Genomic DNA, 20,160 nt, shown 5'->3' with positions numbered 1-20,160 from the left:
AACTGCTCAAACTATGCATATAAGCAATGAAATAAGATGAATTGACTGGCGCTGAGTTGGAAAAGCTATACAGAGGCATGGAGTGTGGAACATAATTTAATAAAAATAAACTTAAATATATATATATATACACATATACACTCCCAAAAAAGAAATGGAAAAGTTGTTAGGGCGTGGACCAGGGCTCCTAATTGGCTGTTCTGTTGTGCATGATTTCGCTCCCGTCTTGCCCAGCATCCCTCTGGGACACACTGTCCAGTGCAGGGACACTTTGGGGAGGGACAGGAGATTCCTTGGCACCGGCACCTCCACCTGCGAGCCAGCCTCAGACCAGGCCTTTTCCCGTGGCCCAGAGGAGGAGCGAGGGAGAAACCCGCTGCCCAGGTGGCCACTTTCGCCTCCTTGACCCTTCCATGTTTCCAAAACAGAGCCCCCGCCCCCGAAGGCTCTCTGCCAAAGTGGGGAACAGCTACCCTCATTGTGCGCCTCGCCCTGCGGAGGCGCCCTCCCCCCGCCTCCGTTCGGTCTGAAAGTGTGAAAATTACAAATCCCAAGAAACTGCAATCAAAACTCTACCTAGGGAAAATTCAGTGTATCCTTGCCATAAATATCCCGCTCCAAGACGCCTGACGTCAGAGCGGGGCGGGCGGACCGGCGCGAGGCCGGGCCTGGAGGGGCGGCAGCCGCGGCTTCTCCTGGATAGCGCGGAGCACGCAGGAGCGAGCGGAGCGCGGGCGGCGGCGCCGGACCTCGGGCTGCGGGAGCGCGGGCGCCCTGGGGTCCTCGGAGTAAGTGCGGCCGGCCCTGGCGCTCCCCGTTGGGGGGTCGGGGCCGCGGGGAGCCCTCTCCGCCGGGCTCCCACACTTCTCTCCCCTCTGCTTTCTTTAGCATGCCCCGCCGCGGGGCTTAGGGAGGCTGCGGCTCCGCAGGCTGGCGGTTTTGTTTCTCCAAAGTGTTTGCAGGAGCCGCCGACCCCGGAGTGGGCTCCCAGGGCCGCTGTGTGTGTTTGTGTGTGTGTGTATGGCTGTAATTGCGTGTATCTCTGTACTGGCACATCTGGACATAGGAAATGTCTTTGGAAAACTTTTTAAAAATGTTTTTTTTTTGCGGCTTTGAAACTGGACTCCTGGTTGTCACAAGTGGACAAACACTGAAGGTACCCCCCAAAACTGACAAGTTTTTGGTGATGGCTTTTCCGGGTTCGGCTTCAACCTTTGCTTGGCTGGGCTGAAGTCTTCACAAGCCCCCAGCTCCCACTTGCAGGCCTGGCCTCTGGCCAGCGGGCAGGGCAGCCGTGAGTTTCTTGTTCTCAGTGGCAGTGGGACCTGGGCGGGGGAAGGAGCATCCCAGGAAAGGGGTCCCGGGACTCCGGGGCTCTCGGCACCTGTGGTCGCACCCCAACCTCAGGCCCTGACCTTACCAGGTGTTGGGACTCTGGCTTAACCAGGGAAGGAGGCACCTGGTCTGGCAGCAGGTAATTTTGTGAAGATGATGAGAAGGACGAGGGGGAGGTGGTGGCGGCGGCCAGGACGCTGTGGCCCTGTGTCCAACCGTACCTTGGGAGCTGCATGGATGTTTCTGCCACATGGCCACGGTGAGGTCCGTGCCAGGTTCTCTGGGAATGCCGCGTGTGATGCCCCAAACAAGATGCAAGCTCCTAACATAAAGAGACGTGTCTGAGCTGTGGGGTGGAGGAAGGGGGGCGGTGGGGGAGAGGGGAAGAGATTTTTATCAAAATTGAACACAGATTGCTGAGGTCTGGGCTTGATTTAACTCTTCTCTCTCTGCCTCGGCCACTTCTCCACAGTTTTGGAGTAGATTTGGAACGTCTCTCGGAGGGTGGGAAGGAAAATCACACCTCTCCAGGAAAGAGTCTCCATAGGTTTTCCTTGATGCTCACATGGGAATGAAAGCAGCTTCCCATCTTTAAAAAGTTCAAAGTCTTGTGTTTTCCCCCTTCTGAGTTTGGTGTCAGTTTCTTGAGTTTCTTTGCAAAGCCAGCTGAAGCAGAGGATGGATTTTCCCTAGGGCCTAGGGCAGAAAGTGTGCTCTGCTGAGAACACTAGGGAGAAAAGGAGCGGTGGGGCTGTATGGGTCGTCAGCTCTGAGTAGCACAGTGCCAGGCACTGCCTGTTAGTAGCTGGGTTCCACAAACCAGTGACTACAGACAGCCTGAATTTTCAGCTTTGCTCTAGCCAGGTCTCTGGTTTTGTATTTTGCAATAGAGCCAACCTACGATGTTTGGGTGGGAGGAAGATTACTGGACTCTCCCTATGTCCTAGAAGAATGAGAGAATGAAGGGACAGCGAGGAAATCTGGATGTAAAAACAGCCCCACACACAGGAAGTTAAGATTCGGGAAGGATTTTAGAAATTATAGAAATTGACCCCCAGGGAAGCTCCATAAAAGATGGATCAGGCAGCAATGTCAGAAACAGACTCATTTAACCTCAGGAGTACGTTGTCAACTAAAGTGTAATGAAGAAGGAGGGCAGTGTAAACAAGGGTGCATGTAAACAGGGGTGATGGGTCCCCATGAGATGCACATGCCTGCATGTGTTTACACATACATGACTGTGTGGGGATGGCCACAGCCTCAGGCATGGGAGGAAAAATGGTCCATTTCTTCATCTGTGCTGGGAACTCTGTCTAACCCCCATTTCTTCCTTTATGCAAACAACTGTGCTATTATTGTCTTGCTCCCTGGTAGTTGCAAACTCTGGCTCTTAACTCGCAGCTGAGTTTTCAGAGCTTTTCCTTCAGCGCCTTGGATGCTGAGGGAATACTCGTGCCCCCATCAGGACAAAAAGAGCAGAGAACATTCTCCTGGACATTGGAACTTAGAGATTCAGGGGCTCAAGAAGGTGGAGTTGTGTGGGCAGGACCAATAGGAAGGCCTGTGAGTGATTTTGCTTTTGGTGAGTGTGGAGGAAGTTGAAATACCACTGCTTGCTGTGAGAACGTGTTCTCTCCCCAGTCGGGTCTTTCCTAGATCTCTGTCTCCAAAGTTTTTGATGCAAAACAGGTTAAACTCCTCATTACTGAATAGCCTTGGATCCAGAGGTAAAGAATGGAGATAAAGTGTAAGTACAGGTAGAAGGGAAGGCATAGAGATAATGAAGGATGAGGCTTGCTTCTTTGATTTTAGTGGGGCCAATGGAAGTAACAAGTTTAAATGTTCTCGTTCATTTCTATTATTTAAAAATAGAAAACTAAATACCCACGGTTCAGAAGGGACCCCTTGGAGCAGGATTCCCAGAAATACTCTTATCCCAGCATACAACTCCTCAGGGAGAGGTAGGGGGCAAGAACTGGGCTTTCAACTCTTTCTACATGTGGGGTTTCTCCAGGGATCAGTGGAGTCCTGATGCTTTTGGGCTTGCACTAGGAGACATTTCACCAGCATCAGAGCTGGGACGAATTCTCAGGCCATGGATGCCTAGACTGACATTGAAGCCTTCTCGTGGCTTATTCTATCAGCTCAATCTTCTGGCCAGCTCTTTGGTCATCTTTGAGATTAGATTAATTAGATGGGATGCATTCTGAGGCATCCTTAAAGGTCCAAAGGGCAAACACAGCTGGCAGAAAGAACAAGTTGGAGGATGTCCTTGGCTTTAATAGCAGATGACCCTCTAGATCTCAACAGCCAGAGACTCTGTGTCAAGGATTCTGTGTCATTCAGCCCTGGACTTCAGAGGCAGCCTGACACAATGGAAGGAGTGCAGATTTCCGATCAGCTGCCTAAAGAGAACTGTGACCTATATACGAATTAGTAACCTGGGCTACATGACTTATTGCTTCTGAGCTTCAGCTTCCTCATCTGTAAAATAAGGATAGTATTTACCTCCCCAGGTTATAAGCGTGCATAAACAACATTTATGCACAAGGACTAAGAACAGAGCTTAGAATGTTGTAGACCCGTAATGAAGGGAATGCTGTATTTTTATTTTTCCGTTTTTCAGCCATCAGGAGCTAGTATTGCTTGGAAAGAACCTGTCCCCAAATCTAGCTACATATTTTCCATGATTGAAGGCCAGTGAGTGGAGTTTCTAGGGCTCTGGTCACCCTTACTTTCTCCCTCTAGAAAAGATGACCAGTGAAGATTTTCCATGAGCATGCCTGGTCCTTTATCCTGAGGGGTGGGAGGAGGAACCAGGCATCCTGGATGTCTGGCCTAGAAATCACTCTTGTGTTTGTGCTCTCTAGGGAGGGAGAAGGACAGAAGCACAGGTTGTTTATGTATGGTGGGGAGGGGAAAGGTAGGGAGGTGGGGGCAGGGCAGGAGGATCAAGGAGCAATTGAGCCTTGAAGGGCAAGTGTGAAGTCAGAGAGCAGCTAGGCAGCCACTTCTTGTCAAGGGTGCTCATGTCAGAGTAATGGGAGAACCTGATGGGTTGTAAAGAATGAAAGCTTTAGCCATGGTAAACATCTCCAGTGGGTACGGGGCGGGAGGCTGCCCCCTGAACCCTGATTGATACATTATCCAAGGGAGTGACTACTCCAGAGGAAAAAAAGGAGCATCTGATGTTAGAGAGCAGCTGCAGCTCCTCTTGGATCATCCCAAACCTTCTAAGTTATCCTTCAAGTTGACATTTAAGACTTTGAAGATCACATTTGTTTTTGTTTTGTTCAGGCTCCCTCTTTAACCATGGCCTGGGATGACTTTTTAGCTTTTAAGAGGCTCGACCAGTGGCCAACTTCTCTTGCGATGGCCCAGAGTGGGGGTCAGTGAATTCCTCACTCCTGGCAGCATCTGTTTCTCCAACTGTCTCCACATTTTTTTTTTTGTTGTTTGTTTCATTATGAGGTTCTAAAACTGCACAGTCAAGATGCTGTAGGGGGAGGAAGTAAGTGCCTGTTCTTGGAACCTGTGCAGCATTGTGCTAGCACTGGCCAAGGCTTATCAGACTATGGTTGTTAATAGGTGTTGTGGGTTCCTTTCTGGGTTCCCCCTTCCAAAAAAAAAAAGACAAAGAAAACAAAAAAACAAAAGAACCTGGAAAAAATGAACTTTAGGCAATTTGGTGTCTCTTTCAATCCTGGCCAAAGAGGAACTGAATTATTTGTGGTACATCCTATGGTTCCAAGAAAGAGCTTTAGAATCAAGCAGACACAGATTGAGTTCTGGCACCACCAGCTTTCTAACCTCTCTGAGTCTTCTTTATCTGTTAAATGAGATTTCCCAGGGTTGTTCTGAAGATGAAATGGAATGATACATGGGAAGAAGCTAGCAAACTGCTCAGTAAAATGTTAATGCCATTTCCCTCTCCAGTTCTAAGTTCATGAAAGTAAATGAGTTCAGACATTTGTCCACAAGTCAAAGTAAATAAGCCACTTATTCAAGGATTAACAACTGTGCTCAGAGGTCAGATATCTCAGCCTGGAGATGGAGACCCTTTATTCAAAAGTGGGGCACAGAACAGTGTTCCCCATGCCAAGCAAATGGCAGCCCCATGTGACCCTCTATTGGAATAAAGGAAAGGCCACCAGCTCACTCACCCGTGAATTTGGGCTATTTAGTGAGCTCTCCATAGAGCTTGTTTAAAAAATCTCAAACACTGTCCTGAGAATCAAGGTCAAAACTGAGGACAGAAATCATTGAGGCAGTACCTAACATTAAAATCTAATAATGTCACAATGACAGCAGTACTTTAAATTTATATAACATTGTACCATTTGAAAGGTACCTTGTCTCACTTAAACATCATTGACAATCCTATGAGACTGGTATTAACCACATGTCAAAGCCCAAATTCGGAGGACTTAAAAACATTTTTCACACACATTAAGCGGAATAAACAGAAAACAAATTCTTCCCCAAGCAGTGGGTCTCAACTCTGGCTGTACATTAGAGTCACATGGGGGAGCTTGTAAAAGTATCAATACTTGAGCCCACCCCAGACCAATTTAATTAGACTCTCTGGGAATGGAACCTAGGCGTCCATAGTTCTATAAGCTTCCCAGGTGATCTGAAGTCTAATTTCAGAATCACTGATCTAAGAGAAGAGTGAAAAGCACCAAAGTTAGGACCCAGGGTACCAGGCATGGGAAAAAGAAACAGCCAAGACTTTGGTAGGATTTAAGCCCTATGATGGTGAGGACTTTGTTCTCCCTGTATCCCTGGAGCCCAGGACAGTGCCAGCTACCAGGTAGGTGCTCAGTAAACACTGGCTAGATGAAAAGAATGAACAAAATACCATAGGTTAGCAGTTGCCAATTTCAACAGTCAAATCCAGCCTGTCACCTTGTTTTATAGATACAGCTTTATTGGAAGACAGCCATGTTCATTCATTTGTATTTTGCCTATGGCTGCTTTCATGCTGCAATGACAGTCGAGTAGATGTGACAGAGACTGCGTGGCCTATACAGCTGAAAACATTTACCATCTAGTATTTTACAGAAAAGGTTTGCTCGTTCCTGCTCTGGATCACAGACATGAACAGAGCAAGTATAGTAACTTAGGGAAGGTCATTACCGCATGGTCATTGAGAATATGAGCTCTAGAATCAGATAAGCCTATGTATGATTCCTGGAACACTTATCTAGTAAAAGAGCTTGCAAATTATTTCATCTCTCTGATTCTCAGTTTTCTCATCTGAAAAGTGGGGATGAAAATAAAATGGCACCGCCCTCATAGGATGATCGTGAGGGTGGTCAGCCCCTGACCGAGAGTAACATTAGCTATAACTATGGTGGGTGCTGTAGTTACTAGCAGTCAGCCACATAGAGAACTAACTAGACTAAAGTCAGAATCTAAATCCAGTATCACAAAGTAGATCAAGGGATGTGGTAGGAAAAAATAAGCAGTCAGTAAGCTTGTGTGATGAAGAAATACTAATGTGAGATTTCTGAGATAAAAGGTGTCCTTTTAAGACAATACAGGTCCCAGGAGGTATGAGTGAGGTGCTTTTGTATGATCAATTGCTGTGTTGTTCAGCAATCCCCATCAGTTCTCAAGGGTTAACTGCAGTTTTATTGCACCAAATCTATTCTCAAGAACAGTGCACCTCTATACCCTTCTTCATAGTTCTTTTTACCTGGAAATCCTTGCCTCTATCCTGGTCTTCCTGATCTACTCAGCCTCCAAGGCCTGCTCAGGTGTTCCCCTTTTTCTCAAATTCCATCTGCAAGACTCATTCCAACCCCCTTTTCCCCCATACTCTCATGAACCTGGTACACAATTCTGTCATCACATTTAACACATTGCATTACTGTTTAGGAAGGACCAAGTCTCCGTCATGCTTTCTACATGTTTGCAGCTCATAAAAGTCAAATTGCATTGTAGAATTGATGCCTGGAAGCCAAACCGTGTCAATTAGGCTCTTAATTCCAAGGCAATCATGTCTGAGTTTGAGGAATGAGTAGGACTTGCCCAGGTGTGATGGGCTTGCAGGAGCTAATCTCCATAACCAGAGGGACAAGAGGTTATAGACTACGTGGATGCTTTGTTTCTCATTCCTCCAGTCTTTGGTGGCTCCTGCCCTCCGGGACACTTTTAGGGGGTAGCCAGGGACAGGGAAAGATGGAAGAAACTTAAAACCAACTCTCTGATTTCTTGTCAGCAGATGTGGTGAAAAGTAGGGTTTTGGCTTCTCTGGGCTTTTCATGGATATGTGCCAAGATAACTGGAAGTTGGTTTGGTATGTGCCAAGAGAATTGGGATTTGGCTCTTTCATTAGCACTGTAATGGAAGCATGGCCACAAATAACAGCAAACAAAGCACAGTTTTGCTGTGTGACTACAGAATGTGTTACGTAGGTTTTATAGATTTTAGTGGCAGACTAATTTTGGTGGCAGACTAATTTTGGTGGCAGATATATATTGTGTGTGGAATAATGTAAAAACAAAGTTCTATTCTGATGGTAAAGGGGAGGGCACAGAAAACTCTTCACCTTGAGTTAAATATTTTTCTTGATCATCCCCAAATGAACCCTTGGGAGCTGCCTCCTGAGAGAGGAAGGAGGAGAGGCAATGAAATACTCTTTATCTATAGGCTCCACTATGCTCATGACACTAGGCAAGGCATTTTAAAAAATATATTCTTTATTTGATTTTTCCATATTATGAAGGTAATTCTCTCTTGCTTAAGCAAGTGGATTAATATCATGCAAAGATATATGAAGACAAGTAGAAATGTATCCACCCCCATTTACACCCTGGTAATTAATGTTAATAGCCTAGTAATATGTCCTGCTGTAACTTTTCATTTGTCCTTACAAATACCTACTGGTGTGTATATAGGATGGAGGAGTCTTGCTTGAGTATTTTTCACTGAAAGTGAATCTTACTGTACATTACTCTGTAGCATACTTTTCTTCCCCTTGACCATTTGTCAAGGTCATCCCTACACTGGATGTAACTCATTTTTATTTTTTTCTGACTTCTTTATGCCTAAACTTACACAGATTTACATATTTGGGATCACATTATTCTTGCTGAGGTGTTCATTTTGTCATCAATCAGGTGTTAAACATGGTTTCATTCTGGATGTTCACTAGTTTGGGTCCCTGAGCTGCCAGATCAAGCATCATCCATCACCCAGGCAAGCTTTGCTGTGGCTCTCAGGCCGTGTGATGGACGTACGCAGCCTGCTGACCACCCTGGAGTGTGACTGCATGATGTGCGTGGCCTCCTTGCGTCTACTGGGCCTGGGGTAGCTATCAAGCATCAGGCCATTGTGGCTGCCCTCCCTGCTCTTCAGAGTTAGGCTTGCCTCCTTGGAGCTCCTTAATTACTGACTATGCAGGAAACATAGCAGGCTGATCACTGAGACTGGAGAACTGTTTTGATGGAGCAAATCAGGCATTGTAGTATAATGGTCAGGTATGTGGGCCCTGCACTCAAATTGCCTGGCTGGGTCCACATCCCTCTGTAGTGGACACCGGGCTGTGCTCTTTGACCAGTCCCTTGAGGACTGAGTCCCCAGCTGCAGGAAGTGCTGACCATGGGTAGTCTCCTTGGAATAGCCCTGGCTAAAGAGACTTGCTGTGTCAGGCACTCCTGCCCATGCTTCTCTCCTGGCTCACCCTGAAACCAATGATGGGTAGGGGGAGCTGTGACTGCCTGGCCCCTCTGTCCCAATATGGGACAATTATCAAGGGTGTCCCAGCTTCAGGGCTCCCCGTGGGGTTGGCTAAAGCCTTAGCTGAAGCTACATCCCAGTTCCATTTCTCCCTCTGTCCAGTGCTGCCCCCAACCTGCCCTCCTGTCCTGAGGCCTTGACTCCAGGAGCCCTTCCTAACAAGCCTGCTGCCCTTGTACTCTATCCCAGAGTCTGCCTCCCAAGAAGAAACCCTACCTACTTTGTCATTTAATAACTTGCCCAGTAAGTTATGAACCTTGTCTGGGCTTCAGTTTTCTTATCTGTAAATTGGAAATGTTACAGATTTCCTTCCTCATAGGGTTGTTGAGACTGTTAAATGGGAAGATGCATGTTAAGTCCCTGGCACAGTACCTGGAAAAATACTACAAGTTTTGGCAATTTCACGTGAAATTGTTTTGGCAGAGTCCATTATTTTCTAGGTAGCTGTTGGTAGCCATGTGAGAATATGAAAAAGTACATTTTTCCCCCTGCGCTTTATTTTGTGTGCTTTTTAGGTGACCTTCAACTGATTTCTCTACAAATACACTTGTGTCAACACTGGGCAGACCGAGTGAATGTCTTGACTTTTATTGCCAAACTTGCTTTTCTTCCCCAGCGCCATGCTAATCTAAGGGGTGTGGATGTTTCTGGGTGGAAGCATAATCAGACGGCCTTGTTGTCCACCTGCCTGGTGACAAAGGGCTAGACAAGTTAACCTTTGGGAATTCCTCTCTACCTCACCTGTGCTTCTGCAGTGTGAAGGGGGTACTCACAAGGGACCCTGCTGGCCCACTGGGAACTGCCATCCTGTCTGTGTGCTTACTCATGTCATGCCTGCATGATTCTTTGCCAAATCTGATTCCTCCTGGTGGGTGTTTGTTTCTTGCTCCTTTGTCCCAAGCACAGGCGGTCTTTGGTGCTATGCTTTGAACATTCCGCCTTTCAGGTTATGTACACTCATTGTCCATCCCAAATGCCAAAGCAAAGCTTGCCTGTGTGATGAATGCTTGATCTGCCAGACTCCAGGATCCAGACTCACAGCTCATGTCTGACCACATTCCCGGGGGGTCAGTGTCAACACTCCCTTGTTTCCTCCCAGAAACCACCGCCCCCCAGCCTCAAGTTCCCTTGACCAGGGCAGGGAGGGGAGAAAGTGATTCCAGGTCAGTGGGGAGATACGTCAATATTTTCACGGTGCCAGAGCCAGCTTTGAAGTTATTTTGAAAGAAATTCAGTTTCTGTGGACTTTGGGCTGCAGAAGGATCAAGCCATTATAACTCGCTATTTCTTTTGTAATCTCTGTCAGTGTATTAATCAGACTGTTTCCCACCGGGAAGCATTGCACTAGCAGCTGGCCAAAGAGAGGAATTGCTCAGCCCTTCCAAGTTACAACGTCAATAAGTTACCATCCCCACTGTCCTGAACAGATGTACTGTTATTGATGCCCGTGGCTGCCTAAATGGAAGCTGAGGCTGACAGCTGATACACAGACCAGGTTTCTCAACTGTTAGAGGCAGCAGAAGGCTGTGTTTCAGAGCACAGGCCCTGGATTCAGATGGCCTTCGTTCTGATTCTGGCTCCACTTCTTGCTAGCTGTGTGACCTTGCACCAGTTCCTTTATTTCTCTGTGCCTTAGTTTCCTCATCTGCAAAAGTAGATTGTTTTGGAGGTAAAGTTAATACCTTACTTGGCTTAAAAAAAAAGAAGAAAAAGTCCTTGAAATCATGTCTGGCACATAGTAAGCCCTAAGAAATGTTAGTGATGGGCCGGGCGCGGTGGCTCACGCCTGTAATCCCAGCACTTTGGGAGGCCGAGGCGGGTGGATCACGAGGTCAAGAGATCGAGACCATCCCGGTCAACATGGTGAAACCCCGTCTCTACTAAAAATACAAAAAATTAGCTGGGCATGGTGGCGCGTGCCTGTAATCCCAGCTACTCAGGAGGCTGAGGCAGGAGAATTGCCTGAACCCAGGAGGTGGAGGTTGCGGTGAGCCGAGATCGCGCCATCGTACTCCAGCCTGGGTAACAAGAGCGAAACTCCGTCTCAAAAAAAAAAAAAAAATGTTAGTGATGATGAAGATGATGATGATGGTAGTGGTGGTGAAGACAGTGAAGAACAGCAACCACATCTCATTAGCTCTTTCCCTGGCATGCTGCACAGTATCTGGCGCAGAGGTGGGGCTCAACAAACCTTTATTAAATAATACATCCCATTGCCTTTTGCTAAGTGTCTACTGCCTACCTAGTCCACTCAACTCTCTACCAAAGAAAGAAATATACTCTCCATTAAAACATTTTAACTTTTTATTGAAGCCCAACATAAATCATAAAAATTTTTGAGTATGTAGCACAAGAGATTTCCACACACTAAACATCCTCCCGGCACTCCAGCCCTGCCCAAGAAGCCCCCTTGTGCTGTTCTCTGGTTACTACCCTTCCATAAACCTGACTTCTACCACCATAGATCAGTTTTGCCTTTTCTTGCACTTCATATAAATGGAATCATACAGTGGGTGTTTATTTGTGTCTGGCTTCGTTTGCTCACCGTTATGTCACTGTGTACATCATTCTCATTGTTGCATGGCGGTCCATTATGCGCATGTAATACACTTCATTTTTCCATTTTTCTGTTGATGGGCATTTGGGTGGTTTCCAAGTCTGGGGGTATTGTGAGTAGCCTTGCTGTGAACATTTGTGCACTTTTAGGTGAACACATGAATGCATTTCTCTTGATATGTTCCTGGGAGAATTGCTAGAGCATCCAGAATGCATATGTCCAGCTTCGGAGATATGGCCCAAGTTTTTTGAAGGAGTTGTGCCATGTTTTGCATATTCTTGACAGATGAAAAAGCTGTTCCAACTCAGTAGTGCAGAGGCTTGACAGTGATATATGGGGGTTCCTGAGACATTCACAGCTCCCATGCTCTATCTGAGAGTTCACATGTTCTAGAAAGTCAGCTGGGGTAGGCAGTCCTCTGAGAACCAGGCACTGTGTCAGGTGTTTTCACTTACTGTTTCCCCAAATCCTCAGCAATCCCATGAGATGGGGATTATCACTCTCTTTTTACAGATGTGGAGACTGAGGCTCAGATGAGGAAACTTGAGTGGCTTGCCTAAGATGTTAGAGGCAGAAACTGTCAGGGTAAGGATATAAAACAGGATGCCTGAGTCTGAAGCTCATGCATAGTGGATCCCATGGTGAGTCGCTTTGGCCTCAATGCTAACTCTGGAAGGAAACACAAACACAGACTTGGGGGCTGTCTTCCTAGAACCTGTGCAGGCTGTAGGGTGGGGGCTATGAGGAGAAGCCCTGTGAAGAGGAGCAGACATAAGCAACTCAATGACCTTGGGGAGCCAAATCGTTTTCCTGCCCAGGGGCTGCTGGAGAATCATGAATTTCCTGGAAGGCAAAGGCGACCATATAATTTACTTTCTAAACCAGGACTCTCAAGAGTGAAAGGGGATTAACTGGATGGGACACTGGGGGGAATAGTCACAGACTGAGACGGTCCTGGGCAGCCTGGGACGATGCTCACCCTCTGGAAGTCTGACTGGGCATTGCTGTCTTGGTCAGTGGGGCTGTGCAGGTTATTTTTAACTCTTTCAGAGCACTGTACTTCTGGAGTTTGCCCTGATGTGGTATCCGCCCCAGCCTCCTCTGTTTATGGGACGAGTCTGGTGGAGCCTGGCTTTTTTCTTCTCCTCTCCATACCATTTCCTGTTCAAATGGGGCTCTGACAAGGTGAGCTTCCTTTCTCAGAGTCAGTTGCTATGGAGACTCTTCTGTTAACAGATTTGATACTCCTAGAAGGCTAGGACTGTGCCTAAGTCACTGTGGTGTTTACAGTGTCTGGTGGCAGACACACAGTTAGCACTCAGGGGAAACTTGTTGACTGTATATATCAATTACCCATATGTGTATTCATTTACTCACTCATTCATAGTCCATAAATAAGAGCTTGATTTAGATTCTTTTCTTTTTCTTCTGAGCTGACGCCTATTCCACTGGTCCAGAAAGAGAGATCAGAGATCGGGGTGTGTGTGTGTGTGTGTGTGTGTGTGTGTGTGTGTGTTTATGCATGCACACATACACATGCAAAGGACAAAGAATAAAAGGGATCAACTTAATTAGTAACAAAAGATGTGGTATCATGGGACTTGATGTCAGGACTTAGGTTTGAATTCCAGTCTTCCTCTAATTAGCTGCACCGCCTTAGATCAGCATCTGAGCATATCTGAGCCTCAGTTTTAGTCATGCGTGAAATGGAAATGACAGAAATACTGGTGGTACCAGCCTAAAGTGAGTCTGAATGGTATAAAGTATATGAAAAGTGCTTGGCACACTGCAGAGTGCTGTATAAGTGTTATTTGTTAATGCTTGTGGTCATTCAACAAGTATCTGGGAAGCTGCTTGGTGTGAGACACTGTGTGCTGAGTCAGGTGTTGCGAAGTGAATTCTGGTGAGCAAAATTCCCTCCCACCTCCAGAGCTCCAGTCTGTTAAAGTGAGGTGACTACATATGAGGCAGACCACTGTGACTGGGAAATTTTATTAATAGGAAAGGAATCAGCAAATTCTTCAAGGCCTTAAGGATTTGATGTGGGTTTCCACAATAGGATGCAAAGGATAATTAATTTCTTATTAAGCCTACAGCTGCATTTTCACCAGAACAACAGCAAGAAGCATCTAAGGGCTTATATGTTTCTGTCAAGAGCTTTGGTATAGCACAGTGATTTCTAGCGCAGATCCCAGGAGTCAAACTAGTGGGATCTAAATTCAAATTTCACCACTTGCTAGGAGTGTAGTCTTGGAAACTGAGTCCCAGTTTCCTCATCTGTAAAATGGTGATGGTAATGATACCTACTCCCAAATGAGGATAAAATTAATATATGTGAAGTATTTAGAACAGTGCCTGGAACATAGTATGTACTTCATAAGTATGTATTATTATTTGCCACATAATTTTCTTTCTATTGGAATGCTAGGTATTATATACTACGTGGTGCTACTGCACCACATGGATGAGGAAAGTTCATTTTGAGTTGGAGTAGGTAAGGGGAAGGTTTCCTGAGAAAGAAGTATCCTAAGATAGTTTAAAGATATCTTTTATATCCTGAACAAGACTGGCTTGTTTATTTCTATCATTACTCTGTTCTTAAAGCTTAGAGAAAATTCAGTGTGGAAGAATTTCCTTCCCTTAAGACACATAAATCAAATGCCTCCTGAAACCTTGAAGGTGAATAACATGTGGTCCCCACTCCCGTGCATTTCCAAACTAGTTGATCTGTTTTGCCACCATCCTTGTGCCAGGGACAGGGGACATATAGATGAGTCCTCAAGGTACTCAGCAGTGTCATCGGGGAAGGATCTAGAAGTGAAGATTATTGCTATAAGAGGGAATGCTCAAAGTGGATGAAAATTAAACAAGTTCATCTCGTTCAGGATGTAAAAGATATTTGGAAAGTACCTTAGGATGCCTCCTGCTCTTTTAAGAGTATTTGGGAGTAGAAGGACATCGTGGAATCTTCTTCCAGGTATCTGCTATTAGAGGAAGAATTTCATCTGTTGATATGGTACTTCTTGCAGTAGAAAGATGGACAGATGGTTCCTATGATTCCTCCAGTCTATTTGCTATACCCATACAGCTATGTGCCTTGAAGATGAAGGGCATGATGAAATCATTCAGAACTCCTCGTAGACAATGACAACAACGTCTAAAAAATGCATTCCCCACATTGCCCAGGAATTGCTGGAATTTCTGCTTCATGTGATTTATCTCTACTATTATGGCTTATTTTAAAAAATTCTTGTCTTGGCTGGGCGCGGTAGCTCACGGCTATAATCCCAGCACTTTGGGAGGCTGAGGAGGGCGGATTACCTGAGGTCAGGAGTTCAAACCAGCCAGGCCAACATGGCAAAACCCCATCTCTGCTAAAAATACAAAAAAAGTTAGCCAGGCATGGTGGCGCATGCCTGTAATCCCAGCTACTCAGGAGGCTGAGGCAGGAGAACCGCTTGAACCCTGGAGGCGGAGGTTGCAGTGAGCTGAGATCATGCCACTGCACTCCAGCCTGGGCAACAAGAGAGAAACTCTGTCTCTAAATAAATAAATAAATCTTTGTCTCATAGCCAGGATGCAAAAGGAAGTCTTCCTGCTGCCTCCATCCTTGACCCTTCTTTCCTCTGCAAGTTTTCCAATGAAGAATTAAAAAATCTTTTAGTTTCTTAAAGCATGTAAATGTAATGCTAACGTTAAAATGATGCCATAGAATCATAAACATATGAAAAGATGGTCAACTTTACTTGGAATCAGGGAAATACATAAATTAAAATCACGAGGAGACTCCATTTTATACTCATCAGATTGGCAAAACAAAACAAAACAAAACAAAACAAAAACCATGCTCATCATTTTGGATGTGGAGTCAAAAATAACTCCTATTCAGTAAGGGTGGAATCAAACTGATAAAAACACTTCAAAGGGAAATTTGACACTATCTCGTAAAACTGAAGATGCATTTACCCTAGAACCCAGCAATTTCACTCCTAGATAAGTCCAGACAAACTCTAATACATATGGAAGAAGATGTGTTCAGGAATACTCACTGCAGCATGGTTTTTAAGAGCTAAAAAGCAACCCATGTACGTATCATCAAGGTATATAGGTTTATATTTATTTCTCTGGTTAAATAATTTGATACATACATACTTACAGTGGAATACTGTAGGACACAGCAAAAAAAGGGTGCTAGACAGACATTGTTAAAGACAGATACTAGTGAGATATAATCTCAGAAACAATATGAAGTGGAAAGAATATTAAGCAAGTTGCAGAAGTATGCCATTGCTGGTAAGTTAAAAATCATGTAAAACAATACTCTCCTTTACTTACAAATATATATATTTATAATTAAAGTATAAAATTATGTTTGTGAACAACCATGAAATTCAGAGAAGTGGCTCCTTCTAGGGAAGGCAGTAAGGCAGACCAGAGCTCAATTTATATCTATAATATTTTATTTCTTAGACCGAAGGGTGGGTATACAAATGTTTATTTTTGAGACAGAGTCTCGCTCTGTTGCCCAGGCTGGAGTGCAATGGCGAGACCTCTGCTCGCTGCACCCTCCACCTCCCAGGTTCAAGTGATTCTCCCACCTCAGCCTCCTGAGTAGCTGGGATTATAGGCAAGCACAATTACACCTGGCTAATTTTTGTATTTTCAGTGGAGACGGGGTTTCGCCATGTTGGCCAGGCTAGTCTCGAACTCCTGACTTCAGGTGATCCACCCACCTTGGCCTTCCAAAGTGTTGGGATCACGGGCATGAGCCACTGCACCAGGCCTATTTTATTATTATCTAAATTTTTTAGATATCTAAAATATTTTTTGGTTTAAGCAAAGCTAATTTTTAAATTAAAGATTTAATTAAAATCTTTTTTAATTAAAATTAAAATTAAAGACTCCCAGTTCATCTCCCTTGACCATCAGTAAATAGTCTTGCTGAAAAGTGAAAGGAAGCTATCTCCCATTGGCTAAAGGTCCATCTGGAAAATTTTAGGTAGATGTGACATCTCCAAATAGGCTGTTCTCCAAACATCTACATCCCATGTGCACATGGTTATCACTGTTTTTGACCTTTTTTTAAACTAATTTGTGGATTTGTTGGGATCATATTTTGATATACTGGTGGAGATGCAAAATAGGGTCATAGTAATATAGGTTAGTGCAAAAGTAATGGCAACAACCGCAGTTGCTTTTGCACCAACCTAATAGAAACCAAACAGCAACTCTCTGGCTCATTCCCACATAGCATATTGCTGGAGCCTTCCTTGCTCCATCCCTTCCTTGAGAGCTACTGGGATTTCTTGCAAGTACTAGAAAGTGACCACAGCCTGTCCTCCTTTTGATAGGGACATGGGTACTTGATAGTACCCATGTGTTTCTCATTGCCACAGGGTGAGAGAATCTTCCTCTGTCCACCATCACTGCCTTGCCTCCATGAAGTCCTCCTTCCCTTCCGACTTTCATCTATATACAGCCATTGCTCTGTTCCTTCTACGAATACCTCTGCCTGAGGTGGGAAAGTACCCACCACTGGGAATTGCTTCACTTTCTTTCACTTGACAATGAAACCATGCTGACTTCTCTGGTGTCTTACCGCAATGCAGTCGAGTCAGCTCTTTCATGTCCCGTGTACTCTTTATGATAGCTTCCTTTCCTCGAAATCTGGTCTGAGCTCAATCCAAGTGACATACACTGTGTTGGCCCTGAGGACCCTTGTGGCCCTTGTCCTTGGCCCAGCCTGTGAACCTGAACTCTCAGTTCGGTGGCAGTGAACCCCTTCTCAGGTTAGCATGGTGCTTGCACTGGGGACTAAATTTGGGGGTGGCTTTCCTCTCTGCATCCTGCTTGTTTATACATCATATAATTCACCTTAATGAAAAGTCAAAAATCACATGAAATTGGGACTTGTTTGAGCAAATCCTGGGAGTTTGGTTGCTATAAGAATGTGTATTGTTGTCTCTGTCAGTCAAGCTCCAGGCAGGCAGCAGTTGGCACTCCCAAAAGGGTTTAACAGATAAGAGTTTAATGAGAAGGCTATTTACAGAGATGAGGGAGTAGAGATGTTGGCGCTCTCAAGAAGGAGCCACACCAGGAAACTGTTAGCACTCCTCTACCTGAAGGGGTGAGAGCAAGGAGTGGTGTCATCAGAGCTCTGCCTGCTGGAGCTGAGCAGGAGGGACCACTTGGCAGGAGCTGTAGACCCAGAGCGATACAGTCAGCCTCTGCCAGACTCATGGCCTAGCAGAAAGGGAATAGGGGAGTGAGCACTCCAACATTTCAGAGGACGTGGCACCTCCCTGAGTTTCTTAATTTACCTAGTTCATTGCTCTTCCCTGACCAACCTCGCAGGCCTCAGTTCTTTGGCTTTCATTCATGTCCTGTTAAAGTCAAATGCCAGGCCTGCCTTATAGTCCTGGCTATCCGCTTGGTTTCTTCTAGCTGGGGAATGTTCAGGAGGAAAGAAATCTCAAGAGGTCATCTATTGTAGCATTTCCCAAACTGCGTTTGATAGAACACCAGGTTCTCACAATGGTCGTCCTAAAGAAACGAAAAGTTCTGTGGCTAAAGTAATTTAAGCAGCCCTTTTCCATCTCCCCTGCTTTTCCCCCTAGAGAGCCACAATGCTCAAAGCAGCACTGTAGTAACAAACAAAAACCAAAAAAACACCCTGGTTTTACCATGTCTAAACTAGTGCTTCTCGATTTATGTATCTAAAGGGACGTTTTCCATGGTATACCCCACAGAATGAGTGTTTTCAGGTTTGTATCAGCATTTGTGTTTAGCTGTAGCCAAATGGAACAGAAACCTGGCTAGAGTTGTTCTGTCAACTGGGGTTCTTTATTCTTACACAACCAGTTCAGCAGACACACTCAAGAGCTGGTAGGGTGGTTCCACAGTGCCATCAGGGACCCAGACTCCCTGTCTCTCTTCTTCAGCTTTTTTAGAATGGAACCTTTGTCTTTTTGTGCTGATTGCCTCATGGTTACTCTGTGGCTGCATCACCTCCATCTTCATATCTGCATTCCAGGCAGGAAGAAAGAAAGTGGCAAAGCACAAAAAGTGCATGCCAGCTACTTCTGGTCTCTTTAACAAGCCTCTCTGAAAGTCCTGTCCATACACATCAAAATTCTGTTAAATAAAGGTCTCAAACTGCATCGGAGTCTGGGGGGAAGCTGAAGGTTTTTTAACTGGGCGTATTGCTACTGCAAACAAAAGCAGGGACCTATCCATAGGAAGAAAGAAGAGACCAGACATTAGGTGAGCAATAAGCATAGTGTGTCACATCAGTCAAACCTTTGTTTCTCTCTTCAGCAGGCTAATTCTAAAATCTTCCCAGGTAAAACAAAATAAAAACAAAACAAAAACCTTTGTAATCAATAGAAAAAAATTCTAAGCAACAAGCCACTTGGTTTGGCAAACTCTCTGTAGAAAATACTATTGGTACCCAACCCAGATCGCCTGCTGCTGTGGGTGCTCCAGCTAAGGGTTTGCACCTGTGTGGATTGCCCTTGGGTTCTCCATCCCCCTCTACCCAGAGATACCTGGAAGCTACACCCACCTGCCCCACCCCAGCCCACCTCTTTCGTATATCCTGTGGCCAATGACTCACTAGGAAAGGGGAAAAGCTCTGCTTCCTTGCCCCTAGGGGAACAAATGTGTCTCATGTCTCCGTTCAAGTCACCCATCAGGTTTCCTCATAGGATGAGACTGAAGTTAGACCTCACCCGAAACCACATTCTTTTCCAGATCCCTCCCCTGCCTTTTCCCACTTCCCTCATTTTCTTTCTGATTCCTCCTGAGAGCTCAGTTTCACCAAATCACACATACACCCATTCTGTCCGAGGCTCTGCTTCTAGGGAACGCAGTCTACAATGTCCTGGGTCAAGCAGGCTGCTCTTTATTTCACGCTAAACCCTTCACCTCAGCCCGGTTTGTGGCCACCAGTGGGCTTTGGCTTGGCCTGGGCGTGTGGAGGCAGCTCTTCATTCCGCCCTGATGATGACTGTGGGACCACTCCTTGTCAAGTCCTGTCAGATGTGTTTGAGGAGGCCTCATTACAAGGCACTTCACACAAGGAGTCCAGCATTGTCTCTTCTCAAGGCTGATATTCTTAGAAACTTTGATTTGCATTTGTAAGCCTGCAAACTGAAAGGATATTCTCTCTCTCTCTCTCTCTCTCTGTGTGTGTGTGTGTGTGTGTGTGTGTGTGTGTGTGTGCGAGATTTTCCATCTTGTGGCAATGGCAGCTGGGTATTTATAGCTAGATCTTCAGAGCCATTCTCACGTGGCTAAAGAAAATGAAAACCTCATGTGGATGTTGTTTTGTTTGCTCTCTCTGCCTTTGCCATTGCAAGCACTCCAGTTCTTAAACCCTTATTGTTGTAACTAGAGCCACCCTGAGCATCACTGCGATGGGAGGGTTCTGTACATCGACTATTTCAGGACAAAGTGCCTGTTCTCCAGGCAGGCCACAGAGTAAAGGAAGGGACTTTTGGGGAGAGCTTGTGGGCAACACT

At 45.5% G+C, this 20,160-nt stretch overlaps 1 protein-coding gene across 3 annotated transcripts in view; it reads left to right on the top strand.

The window, feature by feature from the left end:
- The first annotated feature begins 698 nt into the window (after positions 1-698).
- DAAM2 (dishevelled associated activator of morphogenesis 2) overlaps positions 699-20,160 on the top strand; it is a 115,331-nt gene continuing 95,869 nt past the window's right edge. Inside the window, exon 1 of one of the 3 annotated variants that reach the window (XM_064361078.1) lies at positions 699-788. The gene's annotated coding sequence lies outside the window, so the exon portion shown is untranslated. Of the gene's footprint in view, positions 789-1,110; positions 1,157-20,160 lie in introns of those variants that run through there. The other 2 variants (XM_064361074.1, XM_064361076.1) reach the window with 2 other exon arrangements.

The sequence above is a fragment of the Aotus nancymaae genome, unplaced genomic scaffold, assembly GCF_030222135.1.
Source record: "Aotus nancymaae isolate 86718 unplaced genomic scaffold, 86718_ANA_hifiasm-v0.15.2.pri h1tg000040l, whole genome shotgun sequence".
NCBI classification, from domain to species: Eukaryota; Metazoa; Chordata; class Mammalia; order Primates; family Aotidae; genus Aotus; species Aotus nancymaae.
Note: the sequence above shows the minus strand (reverse complement) of the source record. Positions and strands in the feature narration are given on the sequence as shown.